The sequence below is a fragment of the Lathamus discolor genome, chromosome 1, assembly GCF_037157495.1.
Source record: "Lathamus discolor isolate bLatDis1 chromosome 1, bLatDis1.hap1, whole genome shotgun sequence".
Classification (NCBI taxonomy): Eukaryota; Metazoa; Chordata; class Aves; order Psittaciformes; family Psittacidae; genus Lathamus; species Lathamus discolor.
In genome coordinates, this window is record NC_088884.1 from 94421824 (window position 1) to 94437697 (window position 15874).

General features: G+C 37.7%; 1 long non-coding RNA gene across 2 annotated transcripts in view; it reads left to right on the forward strand.

Annotated features, from left to right (window-relative positions):
• Window positions 1-14964, forward strand: part of LOC136007267 (uncharacterized) — a 39401-nt gene extending 24437 nt beyond the window's left edge. Inside the window, exons 3-4 of one of the 2 annotated variants that reach the window (XR_010609565.1) lie at window positions 8810-8999; window positions 14498-14964. This is a non-coding gene — a long non-coding RNA (uncharacterized LOC136007267). The remainder of the gene's footprint in view (window positions 1-8809; window positions 9000-14497) is intronic. The other variant, XR_010609566.1, reaches the window with a different exon arrangement.
• Window positions 14965-15874: the final 910 nt, after the last annotated feature.

Below are 15874 nucleotides of genomic sequence, written 5' to 3' on the forward strand. Positions count from 1 at the left end.
CATTACTGCTTGCAGAAATAAAGGCTGCAGGCTCCTGTGAACTGGCAAGGAAAACTGCAGATTTGGGAATTGTTCCCCAGCTTTTTCCATTGGCAGTGCTCGGCTGGCTGCAGAGCTACACTCATATAAATCAGTGGGGTAACAGTCTTTGAGCGGTAGTCATGCCCTTTGTATCTGCTTATGCAGATCACTCAGCATGCCACTGATCAGGCACAGCAATTTTGAAGTCACTGCTTATCTTTGTGCATGTGAGAAAATGCACTGGCTCTAGTATAACAGTATCAAGATGATACATGTTTATGGAAGAATAAGTGGTGATGGAAGCACTGTCATCCTGTCAGGGTGGTCAGATTGTCAAACGTTTTATGTTGTGTTTGTGCATCATTCCCATGCTTACTGCAAAAAACAAGGCTTTCCACACAATAGCTTTATGTGGTTTCAAAATGGGCTCAAGTAAATGTAGCACTTTATTAAAAACTGGCTTTATAGTGGTTTTTTTTTTTTCAAGTGTGTTTTCAATGGATATCTTCAATTTCCTTTTCTTTGTGCAGGCTCACATTTCAGGTAACTTCACCCTAGGTAAAGCTTTAAAATCTATTTCAGCAGGCTTTGTGGCAATCTCACTTAACCTAGAAGCAATATTGGTATCTTTCTTATCAAGTACTTTGTAAAAATTTTTTATTTTATTAATGAGGCTCCCCACCATTATTCAAGCAACACAATAAGCGTTTTTGGTCATGCTGTTTTACTTTTCTCCCTGCATGTTGCTTTTTTAAGGTAGCATACTTGCTGTGCTGAGAGCTAAGTGGTTGTAAAGACACTTAACCTCCTTCGTCTTCCTTCAAAATCGCATTTAGGAGAACCGTATTTTTTTTTAAGCTATAGTTAATTTTTTAGGAGATGTATGCTGAGGGACTTGCCTGCATACCTAAACAGGTAATGCAAGAAAGTCAAACAAGGATTTTGATATGAAGTCCCTGGACTACCCTGGAAAATGTATTTGACCATTAAGTTCCTGGCAAATGTAGTATTACTGGTGATGAGCAAAACTCTGAGGCACTTCGGTGTTAATGATATTGAAGAATCACCTTGTGACTCCAGCTTTAATCACTGGAATGTGTAACAAAATTAACTGCAATGAATCTGAGGTCAACGTCAAGATAAAAAGCACGTTTTACATAGGGAGAACTCTAAAAAATTATACATTGTAGAATGGAGCCATAGTACATATTCACCAAGTTTCATGGAATTTGAACACGTAAGTTTTTCTTGCTGGTATTATTCCTGAAAGCAGGAGAAAATACTTTCCTTTTTCCCTTTTCTTTATTCTGAGAAGACTATAAACATATGGGAGTGTGTCGGGGGGAAAGGTGAAATCCTTTCTAACTTGTACATTGCAGTGCTAAGAAACACATATCCATGTCACATACACATAGCTGTGGAATAGCTTCTAGTCTGCTGCATGCGTGATCGCAGAACATGCTGTTTCCAGCATGCAAAACCAAATATTAAGTTCAGCATTTATGAGGCACTCAGCTGTTGGTTCCTCCTTAAACACTGAATCACACTGTGTATATCTACTCTCCTTGGGTAGCTGAAATCAAATTTTGGGGTTAGTTGCTGTTCTTAAGGCCTTACAGCTAGACAAACCCATGGTGTTCTTTCTTCTAAGGTTCTCCAGTTCTGAAACTCATTCTAACATTTTTTAGGTAATTTAACAGACAATTTGAAAGGCTGTATCTGTAAAGATGAGTGTTTGGGAATACCTGTGATTGCTGAAAAGAACCCTAACAATTTCAAAATAAAATTCAAAACTATATTTGAAAAAAGAGCAAACAGAAATAAATCATCTTGAATTTATGTAATTGTTTACTGTGAGGGTGGTGAGGCACTGGAATGGGAAGCTGTGAATGCTCCATCCCTGGTGGTGTGCAAGGCCAGGTTGGACAGAGTTCTTGGGCGACATGGTCTAGTGTGTGGTTTCCCTGCCCATGGCAGGGGGGTTGGAACTAGATGATCTTAAGGTCCTTTCCAATCCTAACTATTCTGTGATTCTAATTGCATGAGGTATGAACCTGAGAATTCGAGAAACACAGCAGAATGAGGTGTGGGATATATATATATAAAGTGTTAACAGCACTGCATTAGGCTTTTTTGTGTTGCAGGGAGTACTTGGAACAGTTACTATTGTAGGAGCTTCACAGACCTAAGCAAAATGCATGCTTAATTCTTGCCATACTTATGGGCATTTTAATATTGTTTAGTAGAACACTGACAGAAGCTCTGTATGTGAATACTAAGCTACAACTTGGGAAGAAGCAAGTTCAGCATACTGAAGAAAAATAAATAGTTAATATTAATTCAATATTAATTCAATATTGATTCACGTTGCAGAACAAAACCTTTCCATGTTTTCCAGTAAAAAAACCAGACAGTTGAGGGTGATGGCTGATCTTATTTCAGTTAAAAGTTTCAGTAAAATAGAAAGTGAACACTTGCTTGTTGTACATTGGTGATGCAGGCTGAACAGCAGTGAAAAAAATTTGCAAGGGGAGGAAATCCAGAAGTGACTTAAGAACAGTAGCACCAAAGATGATCCAGATGATGACTGGTGCTCTTGGTCCTAAAATCCTGATGGGCAAGGGAAATGCACCAGCTGTATCTTCACCTGAGCTGGGAGGTCCTGAGGATGCAGATACCTGTTAATTGCTTGGGTACATGCGCACATCAAACCTTACTGAAAGTATTAGCTCATGTGTTGAAATTAAAACGTGCTTTGCTAGATGCCTGTGCAATGACGTGTGTGTGGTGGGCTTTGAAGTCTGTACATGTTACAAAGATGCTGAAATACACTTGCACTGAGATGAGGCTGGTGTTAAGTACTTCCTTAAGTGCTTCCATGAACCAAGACGCAGAGGCAACTTTACGTTCCAGCTGATACTTCATGTTAAAAGTTTCCTAGCTGGTCAGAAATTTGGATGTGGTCTCTGACCTATCTCTGTGCATGGCAGTGTTGTTTTCTGTATTCTTTCATGAGGTCGGGAGGCAAAGGGGTATCCGCATTTTCCACAGGACTTAGGTAAAGGTAAACAAGAAAGTGAGAGGAGCCAAAATGTGACCCTCTATTTGGAAATGCCAGATGTGAAAACAAGGTCATGATGTTTACTCAAAGGATTTTCTCCTTGCCAAAAGACACTAATGCTTACAAGGCTAGATGTCCCAGCAGCGTATGATCAGAATTTCTGATGGCATTTGGATGTCCCTTCTAGACCTAAAAATTTTAATGCTGCTTCTGGCTTCTGTGTCATAAAATTTAATTGAGAGCTTCTGATTCTTTCAGAGTGCCAAAAATATTTTGTAAACAGTGTTTTGCAGTAGAGAGCCTGGGCTTCTGGAATATTGAGAAGAGTTATTGTTAGACAGTAAGCTTTCTCTCAGTGAACCTATAAAAGGGATATAGCAAAAATGGAAGAAGTGTGCCTTCTAAATCAGTGAACTTTGTCATATTAAATAAGAAGTAGCGGAAGTGAGACAAAACTCCATAAAATGGAGATCTGGGGCTTATGCTGTGATGCATGGATTTGTCAGTACTAGATAAATGGGAAACTGTTCAAACACATACTAGTGTTCGGTTTCAAGTTCATGAATTTGATGAATTTGTCAGTCAGGTTAACTTCTTAATTTGGCAAAATGACCAAAGTTTTTTGCTGCTTTGTTCTTTTCTCACAAAGCAAATTATCTTAATTATTTGTAACTTCAATTGCAAAAGTAGAAAGATCTCATTTAATAGATGCGTGCTTATGTATTTAGGTTACTATCCTGGTAAGATCAGTTAGGAATCAGTCTAAACTAAACTACTGCAATCATTGTTTATAACTGTAGCTAGTTTGAAAACTAGTAGGATAATGCCTGAGTATTTATTAAAACTTTTTTCTCTTTTTCTGCTTAAGAATGTGATTATTTGTTAACACATTCAAAGCAATTAGGATACATGTTCACAGGTTTTATGAAAATTTCAACTTTCAAAACAGTTCTGGCTAGTGAAAGACCTTCTCCTCCTGTTGAAAAGGAATGCAAAAATGTTTTTGTGAGAATTTGAACTGAAAGGAAATGTTTGGGTTTTTTTTTTCTTCTTGTTATTTTGTACAGATGGAAGGAGAAACTTAAGTAACTTCAGGTTGTCCCTAGATATATCAAAGCCTCATCACATGGCTCATTTTCAAGGAAGCAAGTTTTTAAGTGAAGAACTGTGGGATTTTTTAATTTTGATTTCATTTTTGTTTTTCCCCCAACTTTAAATATACTTAGAGTTCTTGAAAAGTGAAGAATTCAGTTTCTTGCATTGTGATTGAAACAGTGCATACTCTCAAGTGTTTTGCTACTTTAGGGTAAAACCAAATAAAAAACAGTAGCTTGTGGTGTTTATTAAAAAGAAGTGACCAATGAAGATATTTATACATCTATCTGAGAATAATGTAAATAATAAGAGAAAATGAAACTCAAAACTATTAAGGGGAGAGTGGGGGATGGGCAGCGTCTCACTAAAAGAAATAACTGGGATGTATGTTGAGGTTTATGTATATCTGTATCTATTAAAATAAAGAAAATGACTTACAAGTTGGATTGTGAATACTTACCAGACAATTAAATATACAGCAGGGAGAAATTAATAGGTTTTTGATTTTTAGAAAGTCTCAGAATATTAGGTAGGTTCCAGAGGATTGCAAATAAGATAATGTTGTGCTGTATTTAATATGGGTAAATTCAATGACCAGGATAATTATAGGCTTGTCAGACCAATATTAATCCAGGGAAGATAATGAACAGCCTGATACAAGACTCAATTAATACAAAATTAAAAAGTCATAAGATAATTAATGCCAATTGGCATGCATTTAGAGAGAATAGATTTTATTTTTTTTTAAACTCACTATTGGTTCTGATGAGATAACATATTGGGTTCGTAACTGTACTGTTATTAATGCAGTGGAAGTATTTAGAGTGTTTGACTTGCTACCATCTGGCATTTCAGCTAAGAAAATAAGCAAATGTACAGTCAGCTAGTGCACATTAAATGGGTAGAAAATAGTAATTGATAGGGCTCAAAATATAGTTATAAATCAGAAATCATAGCAATGAAGTGGAAGAAAAATGAATTCTTTTGAAAAGGCCTGTAAACACAAATGGCGGAGGTAATGGTAAATCTTTGGGAGAGGAAAATGGAGAACAGTTTGGTTCGTGATGAACATATGCAAAGTTATGTATTTTGAAATAATTAATTGACTGTCCATGGCTGGACTTTCAGTGACTCTGAAAAGCTGTGTCTTTATTATGTGTGCACTGTGTCTGTTTGCCTATCCACCATATCACTAGGTTATCTTCAAGAAGCAGCCCAAGTCTGTAGCTTAGCAGGTGGGAAAGCTGGGAAAATACATCTGGGGTTCCATTTATATTTGTTTTTTCCCTTAGGAAGTGGCAGTCTATCATCTGTGCCCTGCTGCGGGGCTGGCTCCTGCAATTGCCGAGGACAGAGTGCAGCCTTGCTGCACTCCGACAGGCACTGTCCTTTAGTTACCTGTTGTCTATCCAAAGAGCAGACACTGAACTCATTCTGCCTTGTCCTTGGATTTTAGTTGGTCTTCCACACAAGCTGATTAGCTCTTGCTGGTTTTGAGTGTGCATATAAAATATAAATACATAGGTAACTAATATTAAAAGTCAAATGGGGAAACAAGATACCTGGGCACCTTCTTGGTGCTACAGGTTGGGTGGAGAAGTGATTCAGAGCAGCTGTACAGAGAAGGACTTAGGGATGTTGGCTGAAGAGAAACCAAACATGAGCTGGCAGAGTGCCCTCACAGCCCAGAAAGCCAACCATATACTGGGCTGCATCAAAAGGAGCGTGACCAGCAGGTCGAAGGAGGTGATCCTGCCCCTCTGCTCTACTCTTGTGAGACCTCACCTGGAGTATTGTGTGCAGTGCTGGTGTCCTCAACATAAAAAGGACATGGAACTGTTGGAACAAGTCCAGAGGAGGGCTATGAGGATGATGGGGGGACTGGAGCACCTCCTGTACGAAGACAGGCTGAGGAAGTTGGGGCTGTTCAGCCTGGAGAAGAGAAGGCTGTGTGGAGACCTCATAGCAGCCTTCCAGTATCTGAAGGGGGCCTATAGGGATGCTGGGGAGGGACTCTTCATTAGGGACTGTAGTGATAGGACAAGAGGGAATGGGTTTAAACTTAAACAGGGCAAGTTCAGGTTAGATATAAGGAGGAAGTTCTTTACTGTAAGGGTGGTGAGACACTGGAACAGGCTGCCCAAGGAAGTGGTAAATGCTCCATAACTGACAGTGTTCAAGGGCAGTTTGGACAGAGCCTTGGGTGACATGGTCTAGGGTGAAGCATCCCTGCCCACGGGGTCCTTTCCAACCCAAATCTTTCTATGATTCTATGATATATAGTTCATTTCAGGCTGAGCACTCTGGGAAGCAGAGATATTTCCCAGTTTAAAAGGAAGACGGATTTCATATGCAAACTAGGGGAATAATGAGCTATCCAGGAAAAAGAAAATCAAAATGAAGGGAAATGTGGATAATGACTTTCAAGTGAAAAACAGTTGGACTGAAGAAAGCTGGATAATTTGATGGTATATTGTAGTGAGATGTTGGAGTGGAGTGTGCTCTTCTGAAAACAAAGATGTGTTCAAGATTAAACAGCTGAATAGGTGTAAATGAAACTTTAGTAAAAGTGCAATCTAGTTTCCCTTGTTTTAAAACCTCAGCTTCACTGCTCTTTTCTAGATTCCATTTTGTAACAGAATGGCTTCTATCCAGGGATGGATCTCTGCTTTATTAAAGAGATGCATAAAGAAATTAGTATCTCGGGGGGAAGAAAGATATGTGTGCAAAGAGTGTGTTTACAGTAAGTATGCTTCATCACAAAATAAAATCTTCTTTCACACAGTGCCCACTGTAAAACTGTGTGGTAAATAAAATGCTCTTTGTAAGAAGACATTGCATCCCACTATCCCCCCTGTAAACACAACACAAGTGGAAACTGCTGGTAAGTCTAACATCACCAAATCCAGTGTGTGTGTATGCATCTGTATGTATATGAGTGATTAAAAAAATGTTTGGGAAGACAGTAAACTTACATCCTTTATCATGCTTGGACTTCTTAACTGAAGTTTGAGTGTTTTGAATTTACCCTCTCTAAATATTGGCTTCAAAAGGAGATGAGAGAGAAACAAATATGACACGGGGAAAAAAGGCTTCAGAAATATTCCTTGAAAAGAAACAAACTTCCCTAAATTCCTGAACTGTCAAGGCTGATCTCACTAGCTGCTGTTTGTTTTCTGTTTATCATTGCTCCTGACTGAATACAAAAATCTGCTGTAACCACTTACATATTTTTGCTCTTGTCATTTAGGTCATAACGCTGTAGCAGCGAACTTCACAGACTAATTGCCTTATGTAGGGAAGGAGGGATGATAAATAGGAGTTTTGAATTTTCCTTTTTTTACTTGTCTAAGTGGTTATCTTTTGCAAGAAAAGATGAATAGAAATTAATAAATTATGTTTATGTCAGTTTATTATATTTGAGAATCTCTTCTTTGCCCTATTGCTTGGGTATAGAGACTGAGCACTTCTAATCACATCTATCGCCTGTCTCTGCATTAATCAGCTATCATCTGTTCCTTTTGAAATGAAGAATCCTGAAGTGAACACAATATACCACTTGAGTATAAATTTGATTTCTATGAAGACTTTATACTATCTTTCACCTTATCCTATTCCCTTTCTTATGTAAAATAGCAATGTATTACTTTTCTGACTGTTACAGTACATTGAACAGTATTACAGTAGTTTCAGAAGTGTTTCATTTGGGATTCAGACATTTCCAGAGCTCAATGTGTCTTTAATGTGTTAATGATTCATGTGTAAATGCTAGTTTATAACATCTGCTTCGCTACAACAGGTTTTCTATTATTTCTTCAGCAAAGTCATTCTCAATACCCTTTTTGGTATCTGGAGGATGCATGAAGTATCTCATAATAACTTTATTTCATGCAGTAAACAGAATTTTACGAATGGGCTTTTCTCCTTGTAGTCAAAGTCCTCTGAGAAATCCCACAGGGCAAAATTTTTGGACCCATGCTGTTCTCTTTGTGTATTAGTTTACTGTTGCCTTCATGCAGAAATATAACTCCAGCTAGCTATTTGAGGTGATGACACACAGGTTCTTTTTTCCATTTGAGCTGACACCAGGGAAGCAATTTCTGGTTTGATTAAGTGCCTTCCATGACATTCAGGCTGGTTTCTTGGTAATGACGACCTGTACTTAAATTGTGAGGAATCAGAGTTGATTTTCAGCTGGCACCCTCTGCCTTATTCAGAAGGCTGAGACTCTGGACTCTGTGCCTGGAGCAGCCCACTGTTATGGTACAGAGCCTTTCAGCTGTTTGTGGTTCCAAATTTGCTTTCAGTTATCTTCCGATTTGAACAGATGAACCTGGGCTCTCCTTTTGTAGCTCCCTAATGGGGTTAATAGAAGGGGTGAACTTAGGCAGTTGTGCCTTAAAGCCTGTGAGAGATGTAAGACTTGGAGGGAGGAACTTGAAAAGGGGAAAGCAAAATGCAGGTGAGAGCAGATCTGTAGCTCCTGCTGATGCAAATGTTCTCTGGATCAGCTGCTGCCTTCCTGAAGCAAAGCACTGGTACTGAGTCAGCACGTGGAGCCTTCTTCCTTGAGATTTGTCTAAAAAAAGAGGGCTTGTTTGTGACATGATGCTTTGGTTTCTTACGCTCTAGGGTACTCCTGAACAGGTAGGCTTGCTTGTGTTCGTCATGAGGGCAAGACCGACAAAGGAATCCTTACAACTGGCTAGCTGGAGGTCACACACCAGAATTTCCATTAATGCTACACCCTGTTAAGTCTGTAGTTGAAGCCTGGGAAGAAAACCTTGAAAAAATCCACAAAGGAGTTCATGAAGGTTGAAAGGTCAGTGCGAGAAGTAAACTAATGAAGATTTACGTTTGCATCTTGTTCAAAATGTCATCTTTGGAATTTGCTGAAAAATTAGCTACTTTATCTGTACCAAACATTTTCCCCTCTGTATTGGAATTTTTAACTTTTACGTTGTGCTTGAGGATATTTAGGGATTTATTTTTTTTTTTTTAGGAGTATCAAACAGATATTAAATATCTGTTAAATAGACGTTCTAGTTTTTTAGGAGTATTAAATGCTACATAAAAACATGTCACAAGATACAGCATGATTTTTTCTGAGGCATACATAATACAATGTTTATAAAGCCTTTTAAGGAAAGAAGTCTACTGACTGCATTCTATAGCTATGAAATGTCTTGCATAAAATACCATAAACACAAAAACCTCTGCTTCTATTCAAAGATGCTAATGTACACAGTTGCCTCTAGTGAGAGACACAACTATGCCACTGGCACAAATACTATTCTTATAAGTCTTAAAAGAATATTTTGAGAAGTGTAGTAGCTGATTAGCATTATATTATTTTACCAGTGCTTGCTTGATGTAGGAAAATATTTATAGCAAATAAGAGTGAGCTTTGAGGGGAGATAGGGGTGAAATTTAACTGTCTAGTCATGTTTGGGTAGTTAATAAAAAGACACTGAATTCTTCCTGCTTTAAGTTGACATGGGAATTTGATTGGCATGATTGTTTTAGGGGAAACTTTCTTCATCCTTCCTCTTTGTTTATGACCTACAGGAAGAGCTCAGGTGATCCCTACATACTTGTTATTTTGTTTCTGGGCAAGGGAAATTTCCACCTTTTAATGCACTTTACCCTGGCTCTTCCTAACCACCGTAGGGAAACTAGCTCAGAAAAGACGGTCATCTTTGACTGACATATATCAACATCCACTTTTTAATACCTTCTTGTAAAGGGAATAATGTCAGATTTATGCCTCTAGCATGTTTCTGAGCATGGGAGTTGCTACAGTGGTGTGTTCTTTGTGTATCTCGTTGTTCAGGGCTATGTGATGTGTTCTTACCATGTCTCTTTACCCAGAGAAATTAGCTAGATTTGTTATAGCTGTAACTTTCATGTTCACAATGGAGAAATCTAGTCTATGAACTGCTTAACCTTCTTGAGATTACCACTCTCGGTAAATATATTTTACTCCAGTCTGTACGCAGGGCATTACTGTGATACTATATATTATGCACCTAACTTTTACCGGGTTAGGTAAATGGTGATAGTGGGGATTATTACTCTCTAGGTTTGCTTTGGTATATCAGTTAAAACATGTGATGCTCATGTAGTGTGGGTAAGATTTTCACAAGGTGAAATGTAATTTCAGAGCAAAATTGACCATTGACTAAAGAATGCCCTAACATAGGAGGAAACATGGCTAGTTGTGAGGATGTTTATTTGCAAATGGGGAGACTTGGGCTGCTGTCCCTTTTACTAGATTTTCTGAGCTTCGAATAATGTGTGACTACTGCAAATTCCAGAACTGCATGTTCTTGTTTTTGAGCATAAAGCTTAATGATAATTGTCTTTTATTCAGTATAGTATGTAGTTTAGATTTTTGTTTCTTTTCAAAGAATGGGGCTTGTAATAGTAATTACTGGGCTTGGCTGTATATCCTATCTTTTAAGAGAATACATTTTTTAGCCCTGTATCAATATAAGGTGATTAGGCCAAGAAGACGGCTGTTCCTGAGTTTGCTGGCTTGGAGGCACAAAACTTCACAAATCAGGCTGCTGGCTATAGAAACACCTTTTGTTAATTTTTCATTTAACTACAAGTGAAACTAAATGGCAATAACAAGAGAATTTATTTTTCTTTCCTGGCATTTGTTCTGCCATATGGACTGCCATATTATTGAAAGGCTGCCTGAAGTTGTCCCAGATGTTTCTTATAGTGAAATGCAGATGCATTAATATGAAGGCAAATTCAAGGTGATCACACATGTGCTCTTTAGATATTCTGGATCTGTTGAATTCAAGGAAGGTAAAAAAGAAAGTTTTGTTCCATATGAAAATAATATTAAAAAAAAATGGCTAATAAGTACAGTGAAATAATCTGTTACACATGACGGACTGAATTTATCATCATACTGATTAAAAAGAGAAAAGGAAAGGAAGCATTGATCTGTTGAGATTGCAACCAGATTGGCCTGACTTTGAAGTATATCTAAAAAATAGTTCTTACCCTTCTTTGACTTTGAACTTGCTACAAGAAGAGCTTTCAGTTCAGGAGAAAACTTTAAATTTTAGAAGATTAATGGCTGGATTTAAGATTCTGACTGTGTTCTGTTTCTGGTAGTGATTAGTATTTAGATGATTATTTTGTTTATGATGTGGTGGTATAGCTCCACAGGTGTGACTGGTGCCATGTTAAAACTGATGCAAAAAGAGTTGAGTGAGAATTTTTTCTCATATGAAATTTTTGTCTTTGGAACAGATCAGTTGTCATAGAAGCTCAGTGGTGGTGTAGTGGACATCTAAAATATTAGTAGTTGTATGAATAAACACCTCCTCAGTTCAGTTTTTACAACTTCTGTATTTAATTTCTACCCTTGCACTCTTTCAGTTAACCATTTGATCATGTCATGTTGTAATTATGCTAATCTGTGTTAATTGGGTATTAGAAGGTACTGAATAAAAAAAATCATCATTGGTTAAATGCATAACTTTATGCAGTGCTCCGTTTTATATTGTGAGAGTACTTAGACCAAAAATACATGTTGTCATCTGTAAGCACAGATCCATATTGTAGAATATAGATTTGGGGTTTCCTCTTTTAGTGTGTATTCCTGTGTCTACCCCTGTTATTCTGATCGCAATTTTAATTAAAGTTTGATTCAGGTTGGAAAACCTGTTTGTTGGAGATTGTAAGAAACTGCCTGCACCTGGGAATACAATTTTCTGGTCTAATAAGAGTAATAATAAAGTAGATTATAAAGATTAATCCTACCATAAATGGGGATTAACTTCCTTAATTAGGCATACGGTACATTTAATATTGAAAAAGGTGCCAGGTTTGTTTAAAGGAGTTGCTTTCCTTCATGTGTGTTATGGGTTTTTTTGTTTGTTTGTTTTGTTTTCTGCTAGGTGTTGCTTGGTTGTTGTTTTTTTTTTTTTTTTAATTCCCAAGAGACTGGTGCAGCACAGGGACTGAATGCAAAGGTTCTTGCAGTTCAGGTTTCAAATGTTACCCAGAGAAAACAGGAAAGTACTTTGAGGAATGTGCATGACAACCTGAGGAGGGCCTTTTTTCCATTAAAAAAGCCCATAGATCAGTACTTGCCGATTTTGTGAGATCCTGCTTCAACAACTTGTTGATGAATTTGGGGAGGGGAGTGTCTAATTCTGTAACTGAACTTAGTTGGGTTGTGCAGATGCTGGGCTTCTTGTTTTTGCCCTTAGGGGAAGTAAAGAACAGAGTTGTCATCATCATTTACTGTGACACTTTGAAAACAATTCCTGTCAGTATGTCCTTAAGCAATTTGATACTTCCTTTGTTAAAGTGTGTATCTTTTAAAGTCAAATGCTATCCTGGCTGCATGTAACTTGTTCTGCTGGTGCTGAGTAACTGCATTAATCTCGGTGTGCTTTGGCAACAGAAAGGAAAAATTCACAAATGTCTTCTACAATGCTGATAAATTCCAAGGGCATAGAGTGAGGCAGTTACGAGCTATGCGGAGTAATTTGAACAAGTATATCTTTCTCTTCAAATTACCTTTTGCCACTTTACTGTTACGTGTGTTTTAAATCACTTCTCTTTGGCTAATACTGTTTGGGTTGGCATGGGGGCCTCTGACTGACGGATTTACCAATGTGTGTTTTCCTCTGTTATCTCCAAATCCTACAGAGAGAACTTAAAATCATTCCATTTTGTTATATTTGACATAACTACTGACTGTCCAAACACTGTCTGCTTTTAGGATGCTTGGCTTTGTTTAAGCATCTAGGCCATCCAATTTCCTGTAAACCTGGATTACTTTTTGCCTTGTTGCTATGTAAGCCTTTAAGGCTACATAGCATAGGTCTGGTGGAGATAAACAGTTGAATGTGTTTATGTTTGCTAACTATATGCTGGTGTGGTGAGACTCTGGGAGGAAAACAAATGTATGTCCCTGATCTTAGGTGTGATGTCTAAGTGCCTGGCGCTTGATATCTGCTTCATGTGCCCCTGCAAGCTTTTTGTGCTCTGCAGACAGCATGCAAGGGACCCTCTCCAGGGTTTGGGAGGCACGAGCTTGTCCATGCTGGCCAGGAGCTGTGTAACCACTCATTCAGCACTAAGCCAGAGCATCCATCCTGTAAACTGTGGTGTGAGGCTTGAGCTCAATGCTGACCAAGCCATGTTCAGGTCACCTAGAAGTGACCTGGTAACCAGGAATGCCTCTCATTTGCAGAACAACTTGGCATATACTAGAAGTCTCTGGGCTGTACCAATAGAAGGATGAAAGTGCAGTTGTATCAGCCTTAAGAATGTTGTTATGATCAGGTCCCCCTGCTTATGGTATTTTCTTTTGCTTTTCCCTTCCACTTTTACAGCTATGTGTGCAGTGCTCCTTGAAGGATGGTTAGCAGATTCATCATATGGTTGTGTATAACCAAGGTTAAAAACTGCTGAACAAGTTAACTTGATCTTTAAGAGCAGTATTTAATCCAGCTGCTGACATCTGTGTTAATATTTTACTGAATATTCTGAAACACTCTGAAAACTGAAACTAGCCAAAGCTTTCTACAGCTTTTTTGAGAATTTCATTCTTTTTTCCTATTTATGATCAATTGGAAGGAGCAAACCTCTAACCTGAGGGCTAAATTTAGCAAATTTTCATTTGACTTCAGTGGAACAGAATTCTTATCCATCTTAGGAGTCTTTGATTTGCTAGTCATTGAATTTTTATTTTCTGTATTATTTTTTGTCCCCTAAACTTTATTTTCTGGATACTGGAGCTATTTGAATGGGTCTGTTATGGGGTTGTGCTTGATTTCCATCTTTGATGTCAGTGGAGGTTTTGCTTCTCAAAGACTGTACATAGCATGTATCTAATGGAAAGAAGAAAAGACATTTAATCTGTTTCAGCCTTGGTTTATTGGTGGTGTTCGCCATTAATCTTAATAATATCTCAACTCCAATTTTTGCACAAATACAATAAAATGAATACTTTCAGTCTCAGAAGAGTTATAAAACGAATTAGAGAAATGTCAGAATTTCCATGGGAACGTAACCTTCCTCTTAGCAGTAGCAGGTGAACAAAACAAACTGGTGGTGATGAAAGTGTCAGGCTATAATTGCATTTGCTTCCAAATAAACCATCAAGTCCCAGTAAATAATAAAACCAAGCCATGTTCCTCAGGATGCAACAGTTTGGTAGCTGTGATTAAAAAGTGCTAGGAGCCATTATTGGATTTATATATTTTTAATATTTTTATGATAAATTTTCTCTTACTGTCAGATTTCGTTGCTGTTCTTACAGGTATGTTTTCCTTTCTGCAGGTTTTTACTGGGAAAGCCTAGCTCATGTCACAGCCTGTAATGATATACGTTCTCCATGATGATTTTGCAAGCGGCCTTTGACTGATCTCACGTGGCTCTAAAAGAAACATGTAAATCTAGACTTATGAATGATAATTAAGCTTTTTAAAGCAGTGTCCCAAAAGCCATAATATGTCTACCTAAAGCTTTGACATATGTATTAGAATCTGTTCCTTCTTTTTTCTTCATATTGTATCTGGGGAATTGCTTAATATTTGGTGGCTTAATAAGACATTCCATTTTAATAAACAAGGTAAAACCCAGAAGGACCGAGGAAGGACTCAGAAGGACTAAATAGCCACAGAAGTGGGGTGTGTCCTGCTCACTAGTGAAGCATGGACTAGATCAAAGATATTTTGACTTCCAGAATCCAAGGGCATTTTGTGGAGCTGTGAGTTTGCAATGTTCTTAAATTTTAAGCTGTTTTATTAGACACAATAAACAGTGTATCTTGCAATGTTGTTCTTCTATTAATTTTCAGGATAATAGCACAGCTTTTAAAAATATCATAATATTTTTTCCTAAATCTGCTTTCACTTAAAGCTTTCTTTTATCCTTTTTTTTTTTTTCCCCCCTTTTCTTTCTTCCCCTGAGATGGTGTTTCTTTGTTTTTGATCTGGGCTGGGTGCACAGTCTTCTCTCTAAGTGACAGAAGCTGTTGAAAACATACCTATTTTTTCTCTAGAAAGTGAAGTTTAAACATGAATCTTAAATGTTCATTTTGCCTAATTAAATCTCTTCAGCTGATTAAATCTCCTGAGTAGGTACCAATTAAATGAAAAGTGAGTAGAATGTTCTATAAAACAAATGATTAGCAAAAAAGTTGCCATTCGTTGGTCTCTATCAAATCTAATCTGGTTGTCAGAAGCTTAATGTCTGTGCTCTGTTGCATTACAAGGTCTAAATCATTTAAGTGAGACATCAAAATAGATGAAGGAATGGAGTTTTAGACACCTGGAGAATTTAAGATTCAGTTTGAGAAACATAGACACCTTTGCAGTTGGGCAGCAGTCTAACATGACTGCTTGGGATCATGGTTTTGGATTTAAGCCACATAATTCAGCTAATTCTGCAAGTACTCCATCGAAACAAAAGTTGATCTCACTAGAAGCTGAGTTGAGGGTGAACCTGAACCAGTTCATAGCAAGCATTATAGTTAGAATGAAAATTAATGTTACCAATGCATTTTAAGCCTAGGTGAAGAGGGGAAAAATTCTTTGAAGTCCAAGTCAAATCTTTTTACTGTTAGGAATAACCACATCTGTCTCTTTGGGAAAGAGTTTGGTTAGCTTTCTGGATGTAGTTGTATACATCATACAAATATTAAATGAGAGTTAC